Here is a 20,383-nt window from a genome sequence, read left to right as displayed (position 1 = left end):
AATTGCTTTTTACGAAATATTCAATATAACTTTCTAAATTTTTAATATTTTTACGTGAAAATTTAACTGCATACTCTCTGGATTATATACTTTAAGGTAAAAATACGCGCGAAAGCTAACATTTCAAAAAATGAACCGTGATTTTTGGAACGTTTGACGCGGACGGCAGCCAGACACAGCCGGACGCTTGCTGACTTACAGCGACTGTACCGTCATCTAGAGAGAGGTTAAAACTACCAAGATATGGCGCGACAGATGCCGATTTCAGCGTTTCAATGGTAGATAATGCGACACAATTTTTTTACTGGGTCATTTTGACCCAGGGTGTACTTTAAGGGTAAAATATAGGTATACGTAAGAGATAGAACGATTCCTTTTCTATTTCAAAATATATTTAATAACTTATCTTTAGCTTTTTGAAAAACACATGTTTGATAAGTAAAATTTATTACTTTAAACATAAAATATATTAACAACGAAGGCTACATTCCGATATTTACTGTCAGCGCTGAAAATCTATAGTATAATGTGACGTAAAATATAGAAAAATATAGATTTTACGTACATGGCAGTGAATATCAGAATGTAACCGAAGTAATGTCAGTTTTAAATGTTCTATATACAGATATTTTGTGACCGATATAGATCAACTATTTTCTAGTTAAATATTAGAATATTTCGACAGATACAGAAATTGAATGTGATTTATTTATTGCTTTATCAAATGCTACTGCATTATTAGTTCTCTCTATTTTCAGGGGATTTGATTTCATATTATGCGATTTTGCAGAATTATATTATTGCAGAAATATGTCGTAAAAACGTAACCGATGTATATTTCCACCGTTCTTGCTCATTTTGTATCCGATAATTTCAATCATGGACAGTCCGTGTGTAGCTTTGGGGATGCACTCCAATCACCTATATTCCCCTTGAGTGTAACATTTCGAACGGAGGGGGATGGAAGCAGCTGATGCCTCTGTGCATTTCTAGTAATCCCGCAAGGAAGGGCCGTGTACAAACCTCGAGATCAGTAGCGTGTACACGTTCCTGAGTTACGGAGCACGCGATAATTGACTTACATTACAATGCAAATTACCCCCGTCACGTCACCGTGTAAAATACCATTCCAATTCTTACGCTAGCTACTTTTCATGCATTCAACTGCAGCCGTTGCAATTAAGGCCGTGCAACAGAGGTCTAGCTCGCGTCCAGATTCCGCGCGTTGCAAGTTTCCGAGCTTTTTCATTGAAAATAACAGTCTCGTTACTTCACTTCGCTAAATCGTACATTTAATGAAATGCACTGATGCTGGGATTATCGATGAAAAACGCGCACGATATTGCGTGTGAAACGTGGGAAACGATGATTTACCGCCTACGCCGCTGCTTATTCACAGCTGCGTCATATTCAAGAGTGTTTTAATTGGCTCGCGTGTCTAATGTACAATCGTGCCAAATTTTACGCCGCTTTAGCCGCCTATCTACTCCCCAGATTTTCCCTTTCTTACGTACCATAGTCCCGTGCAAGCACGTGATCTACTTGAAAATGAGCCTCGCATACTCGCTGAAAAATATCGGTGCACTTACAAGTGAACCTTAAACGTTCCTTCGGCTTTCCTCCACTACGGTCGATATACAATTAAATCCAGCCACGGTACATAATATATATATATATATATATATATATATATATATATATATATATAGATCCACCGCCGTGAAATAAACTCTTTGGCAATAGGTCGGTAAATCGCTTCTGTCCCATTTTTTCTCCGCTATTATATAGAAGCCTCGGGCGAAAGGGTGAATAAATTCCAAAGTCCCAAGCGTTTTCACATTCGTTAAAATTCTATACACAGATCGGCGATTAACACCTGCAATAGTATACGAGAATTTCTGCAAGCACGAAATAATGCAAAAGAGATATCGAATCTCAGGAGAAATCTTTGCATGCATCGTTAATGATCCGTGTCTGTTGTGCTTTACCTGCCGGAAAGTTAGGTGCGCTTTCAGCCTGACATTGCGTCTCGAGTTCGTGGATACGAGGAATCTTGCGGTATATCTGCCGAGTAATATTTTATGTGACCCCGCTAGGAAATCACGGACGAGTTGAAGGCAATTTTCTTCGCGCAGTACTGCAATTTTATTTCCTGATTGACATGAATTCTCCTCTTCATGAAAACTAATACGCTGTAATCTTTGTTTTCAAACTCTAAACAGAAGGGAGTACTCAATAAATAATTTTATAATTATTTATCTAATAATTGTACATTAATATTTATTACAAATACTAATTTATTATAACGTCTTTTTAACAACAAACGTTAATTAAATAATATATTACACACACATATAGCCCTTAAATACATTTTCTAAAATATATTTACATAATATTTTATTATTTTAGAATGAAAATTATAATTTTTATTACGCATATATCCGAAAAATTAGTACCGAATTAAATAAGAAATGTATAACAACGCCTTGTTTCTTTATTCGTTTCTTTATTCGTTTCTTTATTCATTATTCTAAATAAGCAGAGATTATGTTCTGCAATCTTCAACTTTACAATTTCCAAGTTTCGGTCTTACAATAGTGTTTTCGACGTACAATAATTCATTACCACGCTAGCCGTAACTTCCTTGAGCTTTAGTATGAATAACGGAGTAACAAAAACCATAACTTTGTATGTTAGTATTCCGCCGCACCGGAAATCGTTAGAAAGCTTTTAACAATAAGATAGAATTTTTCGCGACAAAAATTTTTTCTGGAAATTTTCTTTCGAGAGATTCGACTTTGATTCACATTTATAGTGTATTAAAGTGGCTCTAGAGTGACATCGTTAGTCAATAATACAACTCACATAAAACTTGATAAAATACATTATGATATTTTTCCTAAACATCTTATCTAAATAAAAATTATTAATATTGAGATAATGTTTCCATTGATTTTTATAAGTAGTTTATAAATTTATAATAACTATAAAAGGTCGATTGATTATATCTTGTCTTGATTTTTTCGCGTCAGTGCGCAAGTACTGTGTAGATAGTGTAAATCTAGCAGCCGACTCCCCGCTGGCGTATATAACCTCTTAGCGTGTCCATGACATTTTACTTCCGTGACACGCACATGCATCATCACTTTCTCGATCAAATATTCCTTAAAAATCCATGGCAACACACAACCTTTCATATACCACTGGAAAGCTTGTGATTTCATTTTTCAGTGTTCAGTTTTTTATTAACATCTCTAGTTTTTCTTAAAAGATATCATATCATTTCCGGTAAAAATTCAATAACCTCCCATAAGAGCTATGTTAAAAAGTGATTTTTTATATTGCTCGCTTGCAATAATTTACATGGCAACAGGGTCTCAAATTTCAAGAGATGGTTTATTATATGTTAAAGAACAACCTCCCAAAGTTTTATTTATATGGCTAGTCTTTTAGTGTACCTTAGAGCCACCTTAAACATTTTTTTTTGTAGAAATAAAAATTTGAGTCTGTCAGTGTTAACAAGTAAATTATTAGCTGATTAATTTATGCTTGTATATTAATAGAATAGAATTTTTCTACAAAGTACTACTACTAGTAGTCAGTTTAGAATTCAATAAGCTTTTGAAATACAAAACACTTGTCTATAGTTTCCCGTTTGCATCAAAAACACCATTAAATGTCACGTAAACATTCGATAACAGCATCGAATGGCACCGAATGACAATATCACCGGGGATTCAGCAGAGCAGGTGCCAGCCGACAGGTACAACGTAATGGTGAAGAGGCAAACTATACGAGCGTTACGCTCGTTTGCCTTGAACTACAGCGCAACTGGCAGGTTCGCAAATATTTTGCACCAATGTAAAATTAGAATCGTCATGCTTACACATTGTAAGTGTAAATAAATTGAAACAAATTTTCTGCATGAGAAGCACGTTAAAGGCACTTCATGCGCTCGTTGCAGTAAGCAAGCAGTTGATTGGGAAGCGTTAATTAATTCCTGACGATATTCAACATTTAGTCCGTTGCCAGTACACGCGAAACAATTCGTATTTTCGTGCTCTTTTCAATCAATATCGATTTTGCTATGTATTACTAACTAGCTGTTAAATTACTTATTAAGCAAGTTGCGATAAAGCTGAAATATTACAGTACACGATAAAACGCTCTCTTTCTTGATAAATTTAAAACTTGATTGTTTGCCCCGATTATTAATTCTGTACAAATTGATATTTTTGATCCTATGTCATAGAATTAATCTCGCTATTCTCACTCGCTCGCCTGTAAATAGATGAAGCACAGATCTTTCCATCGTTTAATTATCGGTCATCGATCATTGCTATATACTGTCATTTCTGCATGCATTCTGTATCTTATTTAATTGCTTTGTATACAATACAGAAGCGCGTCCGTCCAATTGTTTCCTCAGCGCCTATTCATTTTTTTCCATTTAACTGAGAATTTTGCCCGGAGCGCTGCTGCCGCATCCATGAATATTGACGATCGAAAGGGCCGATTCATATTCTCGATTCTAATCAGGACCCGTGACTCTCCATTTTTCATCCGTTATCAACGCCACATAAACTCCATCCTCCACCCCTCTTTCCCCTATCCGCTTCCACGTTCCTCTTCACCCTGTTCTTTTGCTTCATCTTCCCTTTTCAGGCGGGGCGAGGGGTAGGCAGCGTGAAAGACTGTCTATTTAAGGTCTCTTTCCCTAACGATCTGACGCATCACCGTATCTGCTGCCAATAAATGTAACGGTGACACGCAAACAACCCTCGGAATCGTTTTCCCTGGTTTTCCCAGAATCATCCCCCCGAGCACACCCGGCGTCCATCCCGTCTAGCCATTCACTTTTCTTCCTTCTCCTGTTCGTCGTCGAGTCGACATCGGCGATACAGTGACGAGACTTCCCTTCTCTCTTTCTCACGCTCTTGTCATCTCTGCTCATTCCAGCCCAGACTTTATCGCCCTATTCGGTACCGTCGTAGCGATAACGTCGTCGTCGCACCGTCACGGTCGTTTCCCCTGTGTAAGAATTCGATCAGAAGCGAACGCTCGACTCTCGTCGGGGTTACCACCCTCGCGTGAGACCAAAAGGATCCGCTATACTGTTCCGAAAAGCGAGACCTTTCGCCATACGAAATAACGTGCCCGGCCGAAATGTATACGCCACGTCGTTCCGTCTCATGTACGCGCCGAATTTCACAGAGGCCATTAGGCAGCTAAATGATTAATCGAGCATACGAGGTACACGGCAAGGTTGCCCGCTTCTACATGTTACGAACGCGCGCGAGCGAGGTCGCCGGATAAATTACCATTTTCATGCCAGACATCCCCGCGCGCGTTGTCCGCGCGAGATTAGAAATGGGCGGCGTATATACCCCGGCTCGCGAGAGCTTCTCCCTCATGTAGTTCAATGTCCGAAAAGTTTATTTTATTAATAGCAATCTCTTCGCGAGCAACCAGCAAAAATCTCTGTACGTTATACTGTTTAAAGTTGACGTTTTATGCATTCTTAGGATATTTTAATCCGGGAAGATGAAAGCATAACTTGCAATTAAGCATTTGTACCGACTTGGTAAGTATAATACATACATAAACCATATGAAAAATAGATATGGACGAAGTCCGACCTCGATAAAATATATAGATTGCACCCGTAGAAAGTTTCTCTGTCACTTCGCCTTTCGAATCGTGTTACGAGCAGACCGTATTCATCGGACGTGTTGGTTTTATCGCGGCGTGCATGATCAAACATCTTTTATTTTTACCACGCTTCAATTTCTTGCAACACCGCGGTAACTTTGAACACACGGCATGTCCCGGTTACTATTAGTATTGTGTGACTTTCCCGCGTGCGAGCTACTCGCATTTTTAGCTTCGTATAAATAAGTGCCGTGAAATATTTAGAGTTCCACGCTACGCCATAAAGTATCTCGGTCTATCTCCACCCTCTCGATATACGATACGCTGTCGAACGACGCGCATAGTTATTCTCCACATTTTAAGAGGGTCGCGAAGAAATTTTTGTTCACAGGGTAGGGTTCCTCCCTGATAAAGACTACGAGATTTCTATCGAGAAGGGCGGTTTACTCTGCGCTCTCGTGCTCGCGGCGATATATCCATTTGTCTGCTATATGTGTTCGAAAACGTGACACGTAGTGTAATCGAGCAAATACACGCGATCACGCGTGTCCGCCGTGTGCCGTCCAGTCAGCTGCAGTCAACCTTCGAGCCTGCTCCATACACGTATTGAGAACGGAATACCATCTGTTTGCGCTCTACGATCAAGTCGGTGCCTGATAAATGGACTCACGTTCGATACGATTCCGCCAGCGAGAACTTATTGCGCCTCGTGGCACCCTCCTCTGCCTATTCCGTAGTCTAATACTGCGTTCACATTCATGAGGAATATAGAGTCCACGTATATAGAGTCCATGTTACTGTCGACATTCTCCTTCGAACGTTGCCGCTCGATAGTATGCGCATCGCCCAAGTGGACCCGTAATAATAACGAAGCGACATCACGCTCTCGCATTCAGAATGCCGTAACAATAATATCCCAACGGAGGCGGTCGAAGTCGCGATACGAGAGTGACAGCGTAATAACGAAAACTATATAGCCTCCGTAATACTGATGCGTTTAACGATAAGTGTTTCTCTTCCTCTTTACGCTTTATTATATACCACTGCTATATACTGTATTGTATGTAGTGACATTACGTTAAAATATCGCTTGTATCAGATCTATGGTTTCAGCGTAACTGCTTCACGCGATCGGAATATTCGACGATGGTGGTGGTGGTGCAATGGTGGTGGTGGTGGTGGTGGTGGAACACGTTTCTCGCCTTGCTTCTTATGCCGGGGAGGCTTTGCCGAACAATTGTGTGATTTATTGTAACTCTCTCGTAGTCGTTCTGCCATCGTTAATATCGTCGTGCAGAGTTCTCCGAGAGACCCGCGCTGGTAATCCACTTAAAACAATTTATCGGGAGATTGCAAGCGGAGTTTACCGTATCCGATGCAGCAGAGGCTTTACGACCGTGTGTTTGTGTACGTCCATGCGTATACATGCGCGTGCGTTTGCACATTTAACGATAACGTATAATTTATATGCGCGTCTTGAGATCATAATTCACTTCGCCGCACGTAGGAATGATACCGAAATTGAAGTCGAAATATAATTTCGAGATAATTTCCGCGGCGAATTTCTGCCACAATAACTCGTCCCGTCATTTTTCCAATATGAAACTGCCTTCGTTAAATAGCCGTATATATTCATAGCTGGATTAAAAGAGAGCGGGACGGTTTTGTGTCGATTACTTTACTAATTAACATATCATGGATAGCTTATTATAATTGAATCATATTTGGAACGAAATAAATACATGCAATTTTTTTATCGCTCGAGTTCAGCGTTATAAGTTCTTTGCAATATGAATTCTTTTATTGTATCATATAGAAGTTTCGGGCGAAAAAATTCCTGACGCATCGTGGATCTGCGCACGATTACCGGAAAAAAATGTGCATTGTATTTCGGCACTGTTTTTGAAGCACCCTTCGGATTAATCGGAGCTGTGACTCAGCGAGTACGATAGTTTAAACAGCTGCACACCATTGGTACAATTTTCTGTTTGCCCATCTTGCTGCGTAAACGTGTTACCGCCGGGCGCGTTATCGACGTTCATATCGAATTGTATCGGACTATTCCTCGAATCTGGCTGCCATCGGGGCCGGATATCTCTCTCTTGCCCATCTATTTCGATTTCTGAATGCGAATTTCGCGATGCCATTCTGAGATAAATGAATTAAAACTATCGCGTGACCGAGCGCCGAACAAAAGGGCAATCCGAACGGTTTACGCGCCGTGCATAATTCCACGTTTCGTTCTTGAATGGCACAAAAGTGACACCGCTTGTGCATATTTAATTCAAGCAATTCTGAAACACACAAGAGGCACTCCGCTTCGTCTACATTCAAACAGCGCGAGAGACGAAACAACGAACGCCAACGCGCTACATTAAGCTACATCTCTCTGAGCTGTCTACATCGGGAGCGCCATGACCTAATGCAAGTATTGTTATTAGATGCGTTGTTGGAGCGTGGTATTGCACGAATTTCAGCGTTGCTTTGGTTTCCGCCTCTACCGCAATTTCCTTTGCCCTCCGCCGTACGTACACCGGGAGGAAGACCCGTCTGGCCGACGATATTCCAACACATGTGGAAACGAGCCACGAAAGGGATCCTCATGGCGACTCGGCACGACCCATTTGAATTTCGTGGGTTTGGGCCAATTTTCTTCTATCTCTCGTGCAACAAGGCGAACCCTCATCACCCCGAGTCACGTATCTTTCCCGCGGTATGTGTATATCTCCTGTCTTGCCACCGTTGCATTGATTTGCTTGTATTTTCCGCGGACTTTTGCTATCAGAAAAATTATTTATCCGATATTTACATTATTATTATTGTTTTTTTTTCGATTGCACATTCCTCGGCGCAATTCAAACACCGATGAAAGCGAGTTACAAAGCGAATTCTATTCAGTGACCCAATTCAGACTAACTTGCTTTGTATAACAGATTTTGCACAATCAACTGAAGTCGATTTAACCCCTGTTTCCATTGTGGCGAGAAATTTGCATACACACCAGCGTATTATAATCGTATTTAAAGGACAAAATAATTTCACGGATGATTCATTATTATCGCGCTTCGGCGACGCGCGGCGGTCGCGGCTCGCATGGCGAGTCACACGCTCACACGGCGCGAATAGAGATAATGAGATGGCCGAGGTAAAGCGTCATTGCGTTTTAATTTGATTCTACGCTCGTTACGTCGTTTGTCGTTTATGCACAGGACATATCTCGCTCAATGCTTAGCGGGCGCACGAATTACTCACGCGCCAGGAATATCAATGTCACTTGCCGGTAGAGACGGATTATATACCTAACTGAATCCAGTTGTCGATTCCGCGCGTTCCGCTCTATAAGATGGGTAATTGACGGAGCGACGTGAATCGATAATATACGCGGAAGCCCGAGTCTGGTTTCGAGCGTAATAGATATCCTCGACATCGGATCACGGTCCGTTTGGGTAACACATCTTTTTCCACCGCCACTGTAATTTCGGCCGTGATCGTTTCGTCGCCGTTTCCCTTCGTTCTCTCCCGACGCCCCTGACTCGCTTCCCCTTCTATTATCTCGATATACCGGGCAATGCTTACTGTTACAAAGGGGGTCAGGCCATTTAGATATCGATTTGCAATTTCGCCGGCAATTACGCAAGGCGCGGAATATGTTCATACAGATTAGATCAGATTAAATGAATATTTACGAGACGCAAGCGCAACACGAACGTCCTATCAACTAGTCCTGTACGCAATATACTTACTTTTTTTATATGAATTACGACGCTTCGTTATTCAGTGGGTAATAACGTCATGATGTCGGCGACTTTTCGTCCGCTAATTGCCCACGCAACGCAGGGCAAGAATATCCACAACTCTTTAAAACATTCCGGTTATTCTGGACGACTCGCGAGCTGTCAAGCGCTCGTATATCTTTCGCGAAAGTTAAAGGGTCATTGAGTCAGGGAGAACGGCGGAATAACAACGGTAGGTTGCTATTGCTTTAATCGCATGAAACGTCTTTGTTCGTGATGCGCCATCAGATGGTCCAAGATAGACACGGTGCCCTCGTGTGCGCGTCATACACTTTACGTTTTACGATGCGAATTCGGTCGTTTTTGGAATTTTTTAGGATCGAATTATGAATCAATAAGGGTAAGAATCTGTATCTATGGCATACGTGACTTATATTCTTCTACATCTGCATGCCGCGCACGTAAAACGCACAGGTACGAAACTAATTTGCGATAAATTTCGGCCCCGAGCGTCGTTACGCTGTTTACGATCGGGAAGATTCCATCGGCGAACTTTTGATTGCCGTAAAATATGGTGCACCTCACTCCTGCGCAACTCTCCTCGCCGACTGCGTCGCGCCAAGTAGGTAGAGTAGACTGTCGATATTGAACGACCATTTCTATGGTACGGCTGGGAGGAGGAACTGGGTTTTCAATTTTATCTTTCGAACGATACCTCGATAAACTCTTTTATTGGGCGCCCAGACCTTGATGGAGGAGGGGGAAAATCGTTGCAGTATCGGAAGATCGCGTTGCGTTTCTCTCTCGCTTCTGAGAGTTTCCTCGGAGAGAGCGGGTGGTAAGTTAATAACTCGGTAATTAGATAAAAATGATAGGAGACGTCGTATATTGGATACTAGCATCGTGCAAATACAATTAGCCACAATATCGTACGGAGAGTTAGTAGACTGTACAGGATGCTCTATCAATATCGTATTTCTGTCAATAATAGGTTCTGTAAACGTATTTGACGATATTTGCTTTATTTCAAAAATAGGACGAAGAAGCTTTTTTTTGTCTCAGTCAATTTTTCTTATTTAGCTTCAAGCTTCAAGTGCCAAATATAAATGGAGTGAGTGTCAAAGTAAAATGGATTTCACTTCGATAGAAAAGTGATTTGGAATGTGGTAAACAATGGGAACTTAACGCGACTAGTCAATATCGACGTCACTTTTGTCATTTATCATATTGGATCTAGAGACTGGACAATTAATGGCTGCGTTTAAAAACAATGCACTCTATATAGAGTTTATATATTAGTTAGAGACACACATGACATGTTCTGCATGACAAATCATAACAATGATATAGGCATGGGTTTGTTTTGACACTTTTGTTTTTATATTTTGGATTTGGTCCTGTCATGGTTTGTCAAATCAGTACACAGTCGATCAGTGGCCAGACTCGTACTCGAAGGTCTCTAATTGTATCCTTGTGATTGTAGGCTCAAGTGGAGTTATTTGGATTTAAATCAGCAACGCCAACCATTGTGACACAGTTCTTCGAAAATGAATGTATTTGGGAGCTTCCGTGGGCGCACGCGACCAAGTACGAGACAAAATGAGAGATCCGTGCCTCAATTAAAATTTACTTGTCGCGGGCTGGGCATCGCCGTAGCAGGCACATTGCCCGTGCGTGACCGACCTCACTGATATCTAATGTCAATCCGGAGTGTTGTTTCGAACATGGTGCAGTCCCGACCAGCAACGCCATCCGCCATGGTAGCGGTCGCACGAGAGCACCTTTCGCGATTGCCCGCATAGGCACGTGATTTCTACAAACATTCACACACGTACGTACTGTACACACACATGCATGGGGATGAAGATGAGGATCGATAGCCTTTTCGAGGATTTCCTCGATTGCGACTCTAACGATTGTCACTTGTTCGTTCCCCTATCCCATCGTCCTATCCCATCCATTCAAGCGCCAGTTGCCACAAATTAGCATTTTACGATGCGGCCAAAAGGACAATGGGGTTTGCGTTAAATTCGGTGGAAGAAGAGTAAAGTGGGAGGACCATTACCGCGATCGGAGAAATCTCGGCTGAGTGCTTCATTTAAAATCGAGCGATCCCCATGTTTATGGAGCGCGAAGGGGTGGGCGACGAGAGAGGGCGATTCACCCCACCGTCAGGACTCATTCTTAATCGAACTGATTCTCTTAAAAAATCATATTCGATCTCTGCAGACTCGCTATATCAAAGCTATCTTTTCTTTATGTGAATCTCCTAAAAATAATGTCGTTTTAAAACGTCTCTTTTAAGATTTCCTTTCTGTGTACCAACTTATAAGATATAATAATCTTAAAAAAAATAATCTAAAATATAAGAAAGAATTGTTTTGAAATGGGATAAAGTTTAATAAATTTAAAAATACTTTTTTTATATTGGAACAATGTTGAACTATATGTATATAAAATAATGTACGTTCTTAAATTTTGAATTATATTTGTCGATTTACGCATTGCATGTTAAAAACTTTAATCTAAAACTTGTATGTAAGAATTTCAATTTCTAAACTTTTAGTTATCGAATGCTTTTGTATTACAGTTAGACAGTTACATAGCGCTCTACCTATACATATGTGGCATCGGTCAATGAAATTTGAAGCTATTCGATGATTGGACAGTGCTGTCACGAAACTGACTATGGCACGAAATCATTAAGCGGGGTTCCGCATCAGAAATAAAGTGCGATTTGTTCGATGACGCAATTCTCTTCCCGATAAACTAGACACGACAGAAATTCGGTATTTGCGTATCGCGGGTCTGAAATTCCTGTCTTGCCTATGCTCCGCGATCCCATTTGTGATAGATGCGCGTTCGTACGTCGTAACGCAGCAAGTATGTAAAGCAGCATGAATTAAGTATATTGAATATGTTGTCGATGAATATGTTGTCGCGTCTGATATTGTAGATATAAGCATTATATACGCGTTTTCTCTTGCATTCTGTTCTTTGTGAGTAGAATCCTTTGCATCCTGCAATAATCTCGAGAATTTTCTCACCCTACGCACACGTTGTTTCGTTTTACACGTGCTTGGAATGCGTACTATTTTGTATTTTTACTGTATTTCGAGATTTCTCTCAAATACTCCATATTCGAAATGTCTTTATCAACTTTTAATTAACAAGCCAAAGTCCTGAAATAATATTCTGAAAACGAAGCAGCTACGATTTTTTTCTATGATGCACCCCGAGTCTTCAATTTATATAGCTTATCACGTTTTTTGTTTGATTTTTTTTTTTAATTCTTGCATTTGTTTTCGTGAGATCTGGCCGCGAGATTCATGTATTGGATTGCCAATTTGCTGGCAATCCAATACACGATTACTATCAATTACTATTAAATTCGACGATATTGAATTTCAATGCCATTCACAGTGAAAACTTGTTTAACTCATCATATCGATCCGTTATCGTACTCATTTAATAGTTTGGTAATCCAATTTTATACTTGACGGAAAATGATCATTATGAATTATAAATTGAAATCAGCATTTCTATCAGATTTGGCGTGTTATCGCTTCAAAAAGTTGGAGAATCATGATTAGTATCGCGTGCTACGTATATATGTACGCCGGTTTACAAGCTCGTAAACATCTGCAGTTACAGACAACACAACGCATGGGACGCGTGTAATTCTGCTGCATACGAGTTACAGTTGTCGATAGGCCATCGAACTGAACAATGTGTTACCGTTAAAACGGGACAGCGCTCTGCGTTTAGACGCGATGAGAGTGGGTGCAATTTCTGGTGTAGCGTGATTTGTTCGTCATAAAACTCCGACGCAAAAAGCGACCCTCTTTGGCTCTTCGGGATTAATGTGGCGTGAGTAATGCGTCTCCGATGGAACGTACGTATATATAAGGGGAGGAGAGGTCGTGAATTATTCTGGCTCCTTTATCCCGAACGCTTCACGAACCTTGGAAACCTTGAAATAATACGCATTGCGATAAGTACGTGTTTCGTTACTCGTTGCCGTGCCGCACGTTGATGGAATTACCGCCGAGATTGCGTTTCTACGTGTTACGATAAATTTGCGCTCCGCGAGCGCGTTTGATAATTTTGTTAATTAACCTCATAGGCGACATCGGTAGGATTAGATGAAAACAATATCTAGGATTATCCTCCGATATGAAGACGCCGGTTGATTAGAGGATAAATTAAGAAGAGACGGTGCATTAATGCGATACGCTGCGTTTATATGTATAATGATACAGGCGGCATAAGGGATTACGTTAACTTTCTCGGTATCGAGTTAACGCGCACGTCTGTTTTCTATATCGATATAGAAAATTGATCTACCTATTTAATGTTATACCTTCGGCGCGCAACGAACGGTTTTCCGTTACGAAAGTTACGCGGGTAAAGCAGGCCGAAATTAACGATAAGTTATTATAATATGCTATTTCGTAGGCGGGTTGCGAGAGTTGTGGTACTTTAGAGCGCCAAAGTAAACTCGGTCCTGGTGCCAGGATCTTCCTCCGTATCGGACCGACCAGAGTTTACTTCCAGAGTTCGGAGTTTCGCGTAATTTGCCTTCGGTGGGTCGAGACGTCGCATTATTGTGTACGTCGCAGTTGTAATAATCTCTGTCCTAATTACTACGTTATGATAAAATAGGATTCCACTCCGGAATTGAAAACTCTTTGAAAATGATGAGAGCCTTCTTGATTACATTCTAGCATAACTATAGGAGCGCTCTCGTTGCTCGCGCTTCGTTAGCTGTCATTTACACCTTCCCTATATAAGTATTAAAGTAAATGTTAAACTCTCGTCGAGGCGCGAGCGATGAAGAGTGAAGTGCTTTTTCGCAGTTTTCGACCGTGTATGTATGTACCATGGCAATGAGCTCTCGCGAATAAATGCATATATATGAACAAACGTGACTTTCGAACGCCGTGGATCGCGCACACATTTTCTAATGATAATGCGAGAACTTGTTCGCGCAGAAGAATACTTCGCGATGAAAATCTCGCATATCGCGCTGCCGTAATACTTGTTACACATCAGTATGCGCTAAGGTTTTCAAGCGGTTTGCATTTCGTCGAATTTATGAGACTGTCTGGTAGTTTACGGCAATGGGGGTACAAATGATTTGAATATCGAGTTTTTTTAATCGTCCTGTCGCGATTCCAAAACCGGCGAAATCTCTTCGACGATTGCAATAGCAAGGAATACTTTCAATATCGAGGCGCATAAAGTACATCATGAATTATTTCCTACCACTATTTAATTCACTGCATTTCTATTAAAATCGCGAATAGATTTCTCGGCGTATTTTTCAACCTATAGATATAAAATTCAAGTACGATTTATCTTTTTCAAATGTATCTTGCTCGCCATAATTATACATATTTCTTTACTGATATTTTAATACGCTATTAATGTTTATTAATTTTCATAATTATCTTTTAATTGTATTCTAAATACACACTTTGTTTTAAGTTAACTTAAGGTATTCCTTTCACGGAGGAGCGTATTTTGTAGGCGCTTAGGCAGGGCCTCAGCATACTTGTATATTGCATTAAACTTATATAAAATCAAGTTATAATTGATTAATATGTTTAATTATAAGAAAAAAGTGAAAATATTATGTTTAATTAGAAATTTTTCATTTTTCGGTAAATTTTACTGTCAGAACAATATGGCAACGCTGCGCTTTTCAGGTCGCCGATTGTAAAATGTGAAATTGATAACAAAAGTGTCAATGTAAGTGTCAATTTCATTAATCAAAGAATATTGTGACATTATCTTTTTATCAAAGAGAAATTTTATAATAATAATGAGTGATAGGAAACATAAAGTGAGGAGTAATGTGGGCAAAAATAAGGGACAATTTGTGAAAATAAAAGTTGATAATAAACCGTATGTGAGATGAACTGAAGTGTGACATGAGCGCACAGCTTGCGTTGCCAAATAATTTCTTGAAAGTCGCCATTAAAAATATTCATCTATAAACCACATTTCAAGTCAACTTTTAACATAAATATTTTGTATAAATATTCGGTGTCTCTTTATTTTTATCGGCGTATACTATCGAAAGTATAGAGTTTAGCGAATATATGTAGCGCAGTTAATACTTAATATCTTAAAATATTTGATAAACAAATTATTACATTGAAATGTGGAAAATAGATTTTTTCGATAACGTCACATATAAAATATCGAATTTTCAAAGTCATAATTCCTTTTTATATGTTCGGTAATGTGGTTTAATTTTTTTCTGGCGTAAAGATATGCATTTTAACTTTCTCGTACCAAAAAATCAGTTAATTCTTAAGACTTTGGTGTCATGAAAGGAATACCTTAACTCAATTACTTTTTAATATATACCATTAGCCACATGCCACGAAGAATCTTCATCATTTAATAATCCCGAAATAGTGTCACATTATAATTTAAAGAAATGTATCACAGAAAATTAATATATAATTAAATTTACCTATAACATTTATATAATTTCTGTATAATTATATTTGTGTATAATTAAAAGCGGAAACGGATAACGTTAAATACTTAGTTATAACTCATTCAATTTTAAGTTATTGTAAAATGCATTAGGTTCAAGCAACGGATTCAATTAAAACCTTATCTTATTTCTTAATCAAACCGATTCTATTCTAAAGTAATTGAAATTAGTTTAACTATATCGGTGTAAGCTATCACAAGAACCTGTTACACTCTGATTTGTAGCTTCAGACCTTTTTCTAATTTTTCTTTAGGCGTTAGGCACTGATCCTTCGACGTATAAATTAATGCCGCTATATATAATAGCCCAGTGCTTTCGCGCTCTTTTACTGCATGAGTCGTTACGTTTAATTTCCGAGGGCGTCGCATCACGACCCTGTTCCACTGTTCCTTCATCTCCTGTTATTATAGCAGCCGGAGAGAACCGATTCACTCGACGCGACGCGACGCGATGGTAGAAACAGTCACAGCTGCGCCGACAGCTCGCTACTCGTATCTCTCGTTTGCCAGTTGCACGCACTTTGCATTATTTCCCGCTCTTTTTCCCTACGAAATGCATATTATCCGGCATGCATGCTTATCCGGCCGATTGCATTCGCGTTTTCAATCATTTCAAAATTCTTTTGTCTTTTTCCTTCTTCTTATTCCATTTTTCTACCCGCTCTCGCGAGCAAACCTATACGCACCGGCGGTATATTTCGCGAAATTTAATAAAAAGCGGAGAAGCGATATTGTTTTTATCTCGCGACACGATGCGTAACAGTGAAGATTTTGGTATCTGTCCGTGGGTGTTGCAGTCGGCGCGCGGCTGGAATTGCAACGGGTTTCGAATCATAATCGGATGAGGGACGTAACTTGCGATTAACGAACACGAAAATTGGCACGGATGAAGAGCGCTTTTCGAATATTGTCAACGGATTATTGCATACGCTGGTACGCTCGATTTCGCGCGGGGACACGAAAGTGCGGCAATAACATACGGAATGTCGGATGGCTGAATTTATTCCCGTTATGAATTCGTTGCGCGATTCATTTCGACAGTATAATCCGAATGGCATATTTTATATAGTAATCGAATTACGGATTCCGATTTCCGCCCTTTTGCTTTGCAATGCAGCATCGCGAGATGCTAACTCGCGAAACTTGCAGCCAACGATGCATCTTGCATTGTGAAGAATGGAAGCGGTATCAGAACCGAATCATCAATGATGCACGGCTCTTTTCCCCCGTCACATCGCTGCGCTTTGGCGCACTGCCAATCTCCGTTGCCACGGCTCCGTACCTTTCTTGCGAACCTTCGTAGCAATTTTCCGTCCTTGCGATCGCGAATATATGTCACGGACGCGGCAAACTACATTGCTGCGCGTTTCGAGATTCTACTATAAATGATTTAAAGACCATATCATTATATATATATATATATATATATATATATATATATATATATTTATAAAGTTGCCAAAAAGACTAATTAATACAGAATGCGTATCATTATAACACCAAAAAGGAATTTTTCTTTAGCTCTCTTTTAATTTCGTCATATTAATTTTTGAAGAAAGGATAAAAAATGACAAATAAATAGAGATTGTGTTTTTTAATATTCTGTTTTAAAGAATTTTAGGATAAGTTTTGTAAAAAAAATTGTAATGCAAAAATGCGGGATGTTTATCATTAATTTTATTTTAAATGTTATTATAAATTAATTGAACGTAATAAAAAATGGCGATAAAATCGGTACACGCATTTGATCGATATTCCAGGCGAAATTCACATTGTGTGGAAGTAGGTACATGTGACACAAACTCGACCTAAACTCGACCGTAAGGCTTCACATAAATCAGTATCATCTCGCATTAATGCGCTGTGCGGAGGTAATGTTCATAGATTCGCATGTAATGAACATGCTACGCATTCTGCACGTTAATCCATCTAAAGAATATCTTATCTGCATTGTCAGCTGCGCGAATCAATACATTATTGTATCGCAATAAATCTATATATAATATGTATAAAATTTACATAACATATGTATATATAAAAAAAAAATATATATATATATATAAATGCACTATACATATATTTTTATCTCGTAAATTAATATTAACCATATTTTTTTTGCTTTCAGATATTGCTGCTAGCTGCGAAGTTTTCCGGAAGTTTTCTGTCCACTTCCAGGCACGGACGCGCAGAAAGTAAGACACACATTATATGTCCCGTATAAAATTGCATTTTGTGCAGTTTAATAACGAGTTAAAAAAACTTACATATATTATTAATGGAAGAGCTATAGCTTCGAGGTACTTGCTACGAGCTTTTACATTGAGCAATTTGGCGCACTAAAGATACCTTATACCTTAGTCGAAAATGTGCACGATCCGATACTTGCGCGGCTCGATATATCGATAAGCTACATATTTATCCAGCAAATTTTTTGCAAGGGTATATGTAATATACGCGTCTCTAGCGCAGGACTCCCGCTTCTCAGTCCAGCGAAATAAATATTGGCTTTCGGCGACAAACGGGAGATATACACCGTCAATTCGAGTATCTATCGAATAATATTTATTTAGAGTATCGATTTTGTTGTAGAATATTGGCTTTCTCGGCGGTAGCAATCGGATTTTACATTGCAGACTCGCTTCCTCATTCTCTCCCTTTTCTCTGCGTCACTGCCATTCACGAACTTTCTTCGCTACTTCGAAAATCATATATGCGATGTATATAGTTAATGTTACACGGCGACAGGAAAGTTCCCGAAACGATAGCGAGTGATATTTGTAAGATTGGTTATACGTATCGCTCATAATGTTATGTCGGTTGCTGATACAATGTTCACATAAACGCGGCGTATGGACGCAATTCAAACATGAGAACGATAGTCAGTTATTCAGTTGTTTCTTATTGCTACCAGCATCGGTTCGTAAAATCAAACACCTAAATTTCAAGCGCAGCGCTGAAATTGGCGCTTAAATCAACGCTCTTCTAATCGTACGACGGCATTTCACGGTTTACGTAGTTTTGTAGTATCTACAATCCCTGGCCTGTTTACTCTCAGTCGGTCTATTTTGTTACTGACAGTTCAACATGTACCGCAACTACACTTATTGTACGTGTATCATTCGAACGTGTCTATAGTGCACATTTTCCCGGCTTGATGCTCCGTATGTGCGCGCCATTCGCTCCGCAGTAAAGTCAACTATGTTTTCTACCGTCCTGTAACATCACCGGCGGGGATATAGAAAGTATCGAACGGGCTATATTTCACTGTCTCGCGGCGCTTTTAATTAACAATATTTATACGTACAGCGAAAACAATTTAGTTTGACTTATAGCGCGTCGTATTGCCTATATACACATTGTGGCTTGTGCACATATTTATTTCACATTCCCTAAATTTGTAGCTGCAGAAATCTGCCTCACATCCGATTGGCTGTTTAAGCAGTTTAATGCTTTTCTATTCAAACTGTCACGGCTGCAACAATGTGGCCGAAATCAGCTTACGTTTACCGCATAAATTCGCTAGACCACAGGATCGATTCTGTCAATTAATCAAGCCGCGCCAGCTACGAGCGCGGTGATCTTAACCATGATCGATATCCTCTCGTGTTTCGTCCCTGCTTGACGCACGCGAGATTGATTTTATTTCTCAGGCGCGTGATCCAATTTCGCAATGAATTCTCTGCATGGCGAATGACGGCGCCGCCGATTTTGTCGGACCCGGGGCGTAATTTTAAATTAAACACTCGTCGTACCGGTTTAATAAAGCTTAATGCACAGACTGTGTTGACGGCAACAAGTGCAAATTGCGTTGCCGCGTATTGCTGCGGCGACGACACGATCTATCCCCTCGTTTGCCGTTGTAATAATTCTCGGGGTCCTTTCGCCGACTCCGCCTTTTATATCCGTCTTTGTCGCGCCAAGAGTATTCCCAACCAGCATACGACTATGGGATTTTCATGTAGCTTCGAGCTCGAGCACACGCGGTACACCCAGGGGCCGACGACGGCACGTTTCATCGCCGTTGCAGTCGCCGGCGTTGTCGTTTTCGTCTTCTTAACGGTAGACGCCCGCGAGGCACGCTTAACCGTCAGCGAAGCTATGATAAAATAGCGCATTTTGCCTCTTCTCCTCGGGCTTTTCTTTCTTGTCTCCTTCTTCTTTTTCGCCCGCTTTGTTGAGCGCAAAGACGCCGAACTGCATGAAGAGGTTTAGGGGCGCGATAACGACAAACAAAATGGAAGTTTAAATGGACGTTGGAAGATGCAAAGGGATACGGTCCACCGGAAACCCGACAGACAATGCCCGGCTTGAACCTCAGCCGAATTTCGAAGCGGGCCGGCGCACGAGATATTTTATTTCGCTTACGAACGCGAACGTAGCTTTTAGGAGATTGCATTCTGTTTGTTGCCCGAATTTATTGACTTTGATCCTGGCTGTGGCATTTTTCCGCTTATCCTCAATGTCGGTGAGCATGCGAAAATGCA

At 40.2% G+C, this 20,383-nt stretch overlaps 1 long non-coding RNA gene across 1 annotated transcript in view; it reads left to right on the top strand.

The window, feature by feature from the left end:
* Positions 1–18,093, top strand: part of LOC143902876 (uncharacterized) — a 113,140-nt gene extending 95,047 nt beyond the window's left edge. Inside the window, exon 3 of the long non-coding RNA XR_013258521.1 lies at positions 18,025–18,093. This is a non-coding gene — a long non-coding RNA (uncharacterized LOC143902876). The remainder of the gene's footprint in view (positions 1–18,024) is intronic.
* Positions 18,094–20,383: the final 2,290 nt, after the last annotated feature.

Source organism: Temnothorax americanus, unplaced genomic scaffold (genome assembly GCF_048541705.1).
Source record: "Temnothorax americanus isolate GAGA-0224 unplaced genomic scaffold, ASM4854170v1 Scaffold41, whole genome shotgun sequence".
Taxonomy (NCBI): Eukaryota; Metazoa; Arthropoda; class Insecta; order Hymenoptera; family Formicidae; genus Temnothorax; species Temnothorax americanus.
The sequence above is the reverse complement of the archived record's forward strand: the minus strand, read 5'-3'. Positions and strand labels throughout refer to the sequence as shown.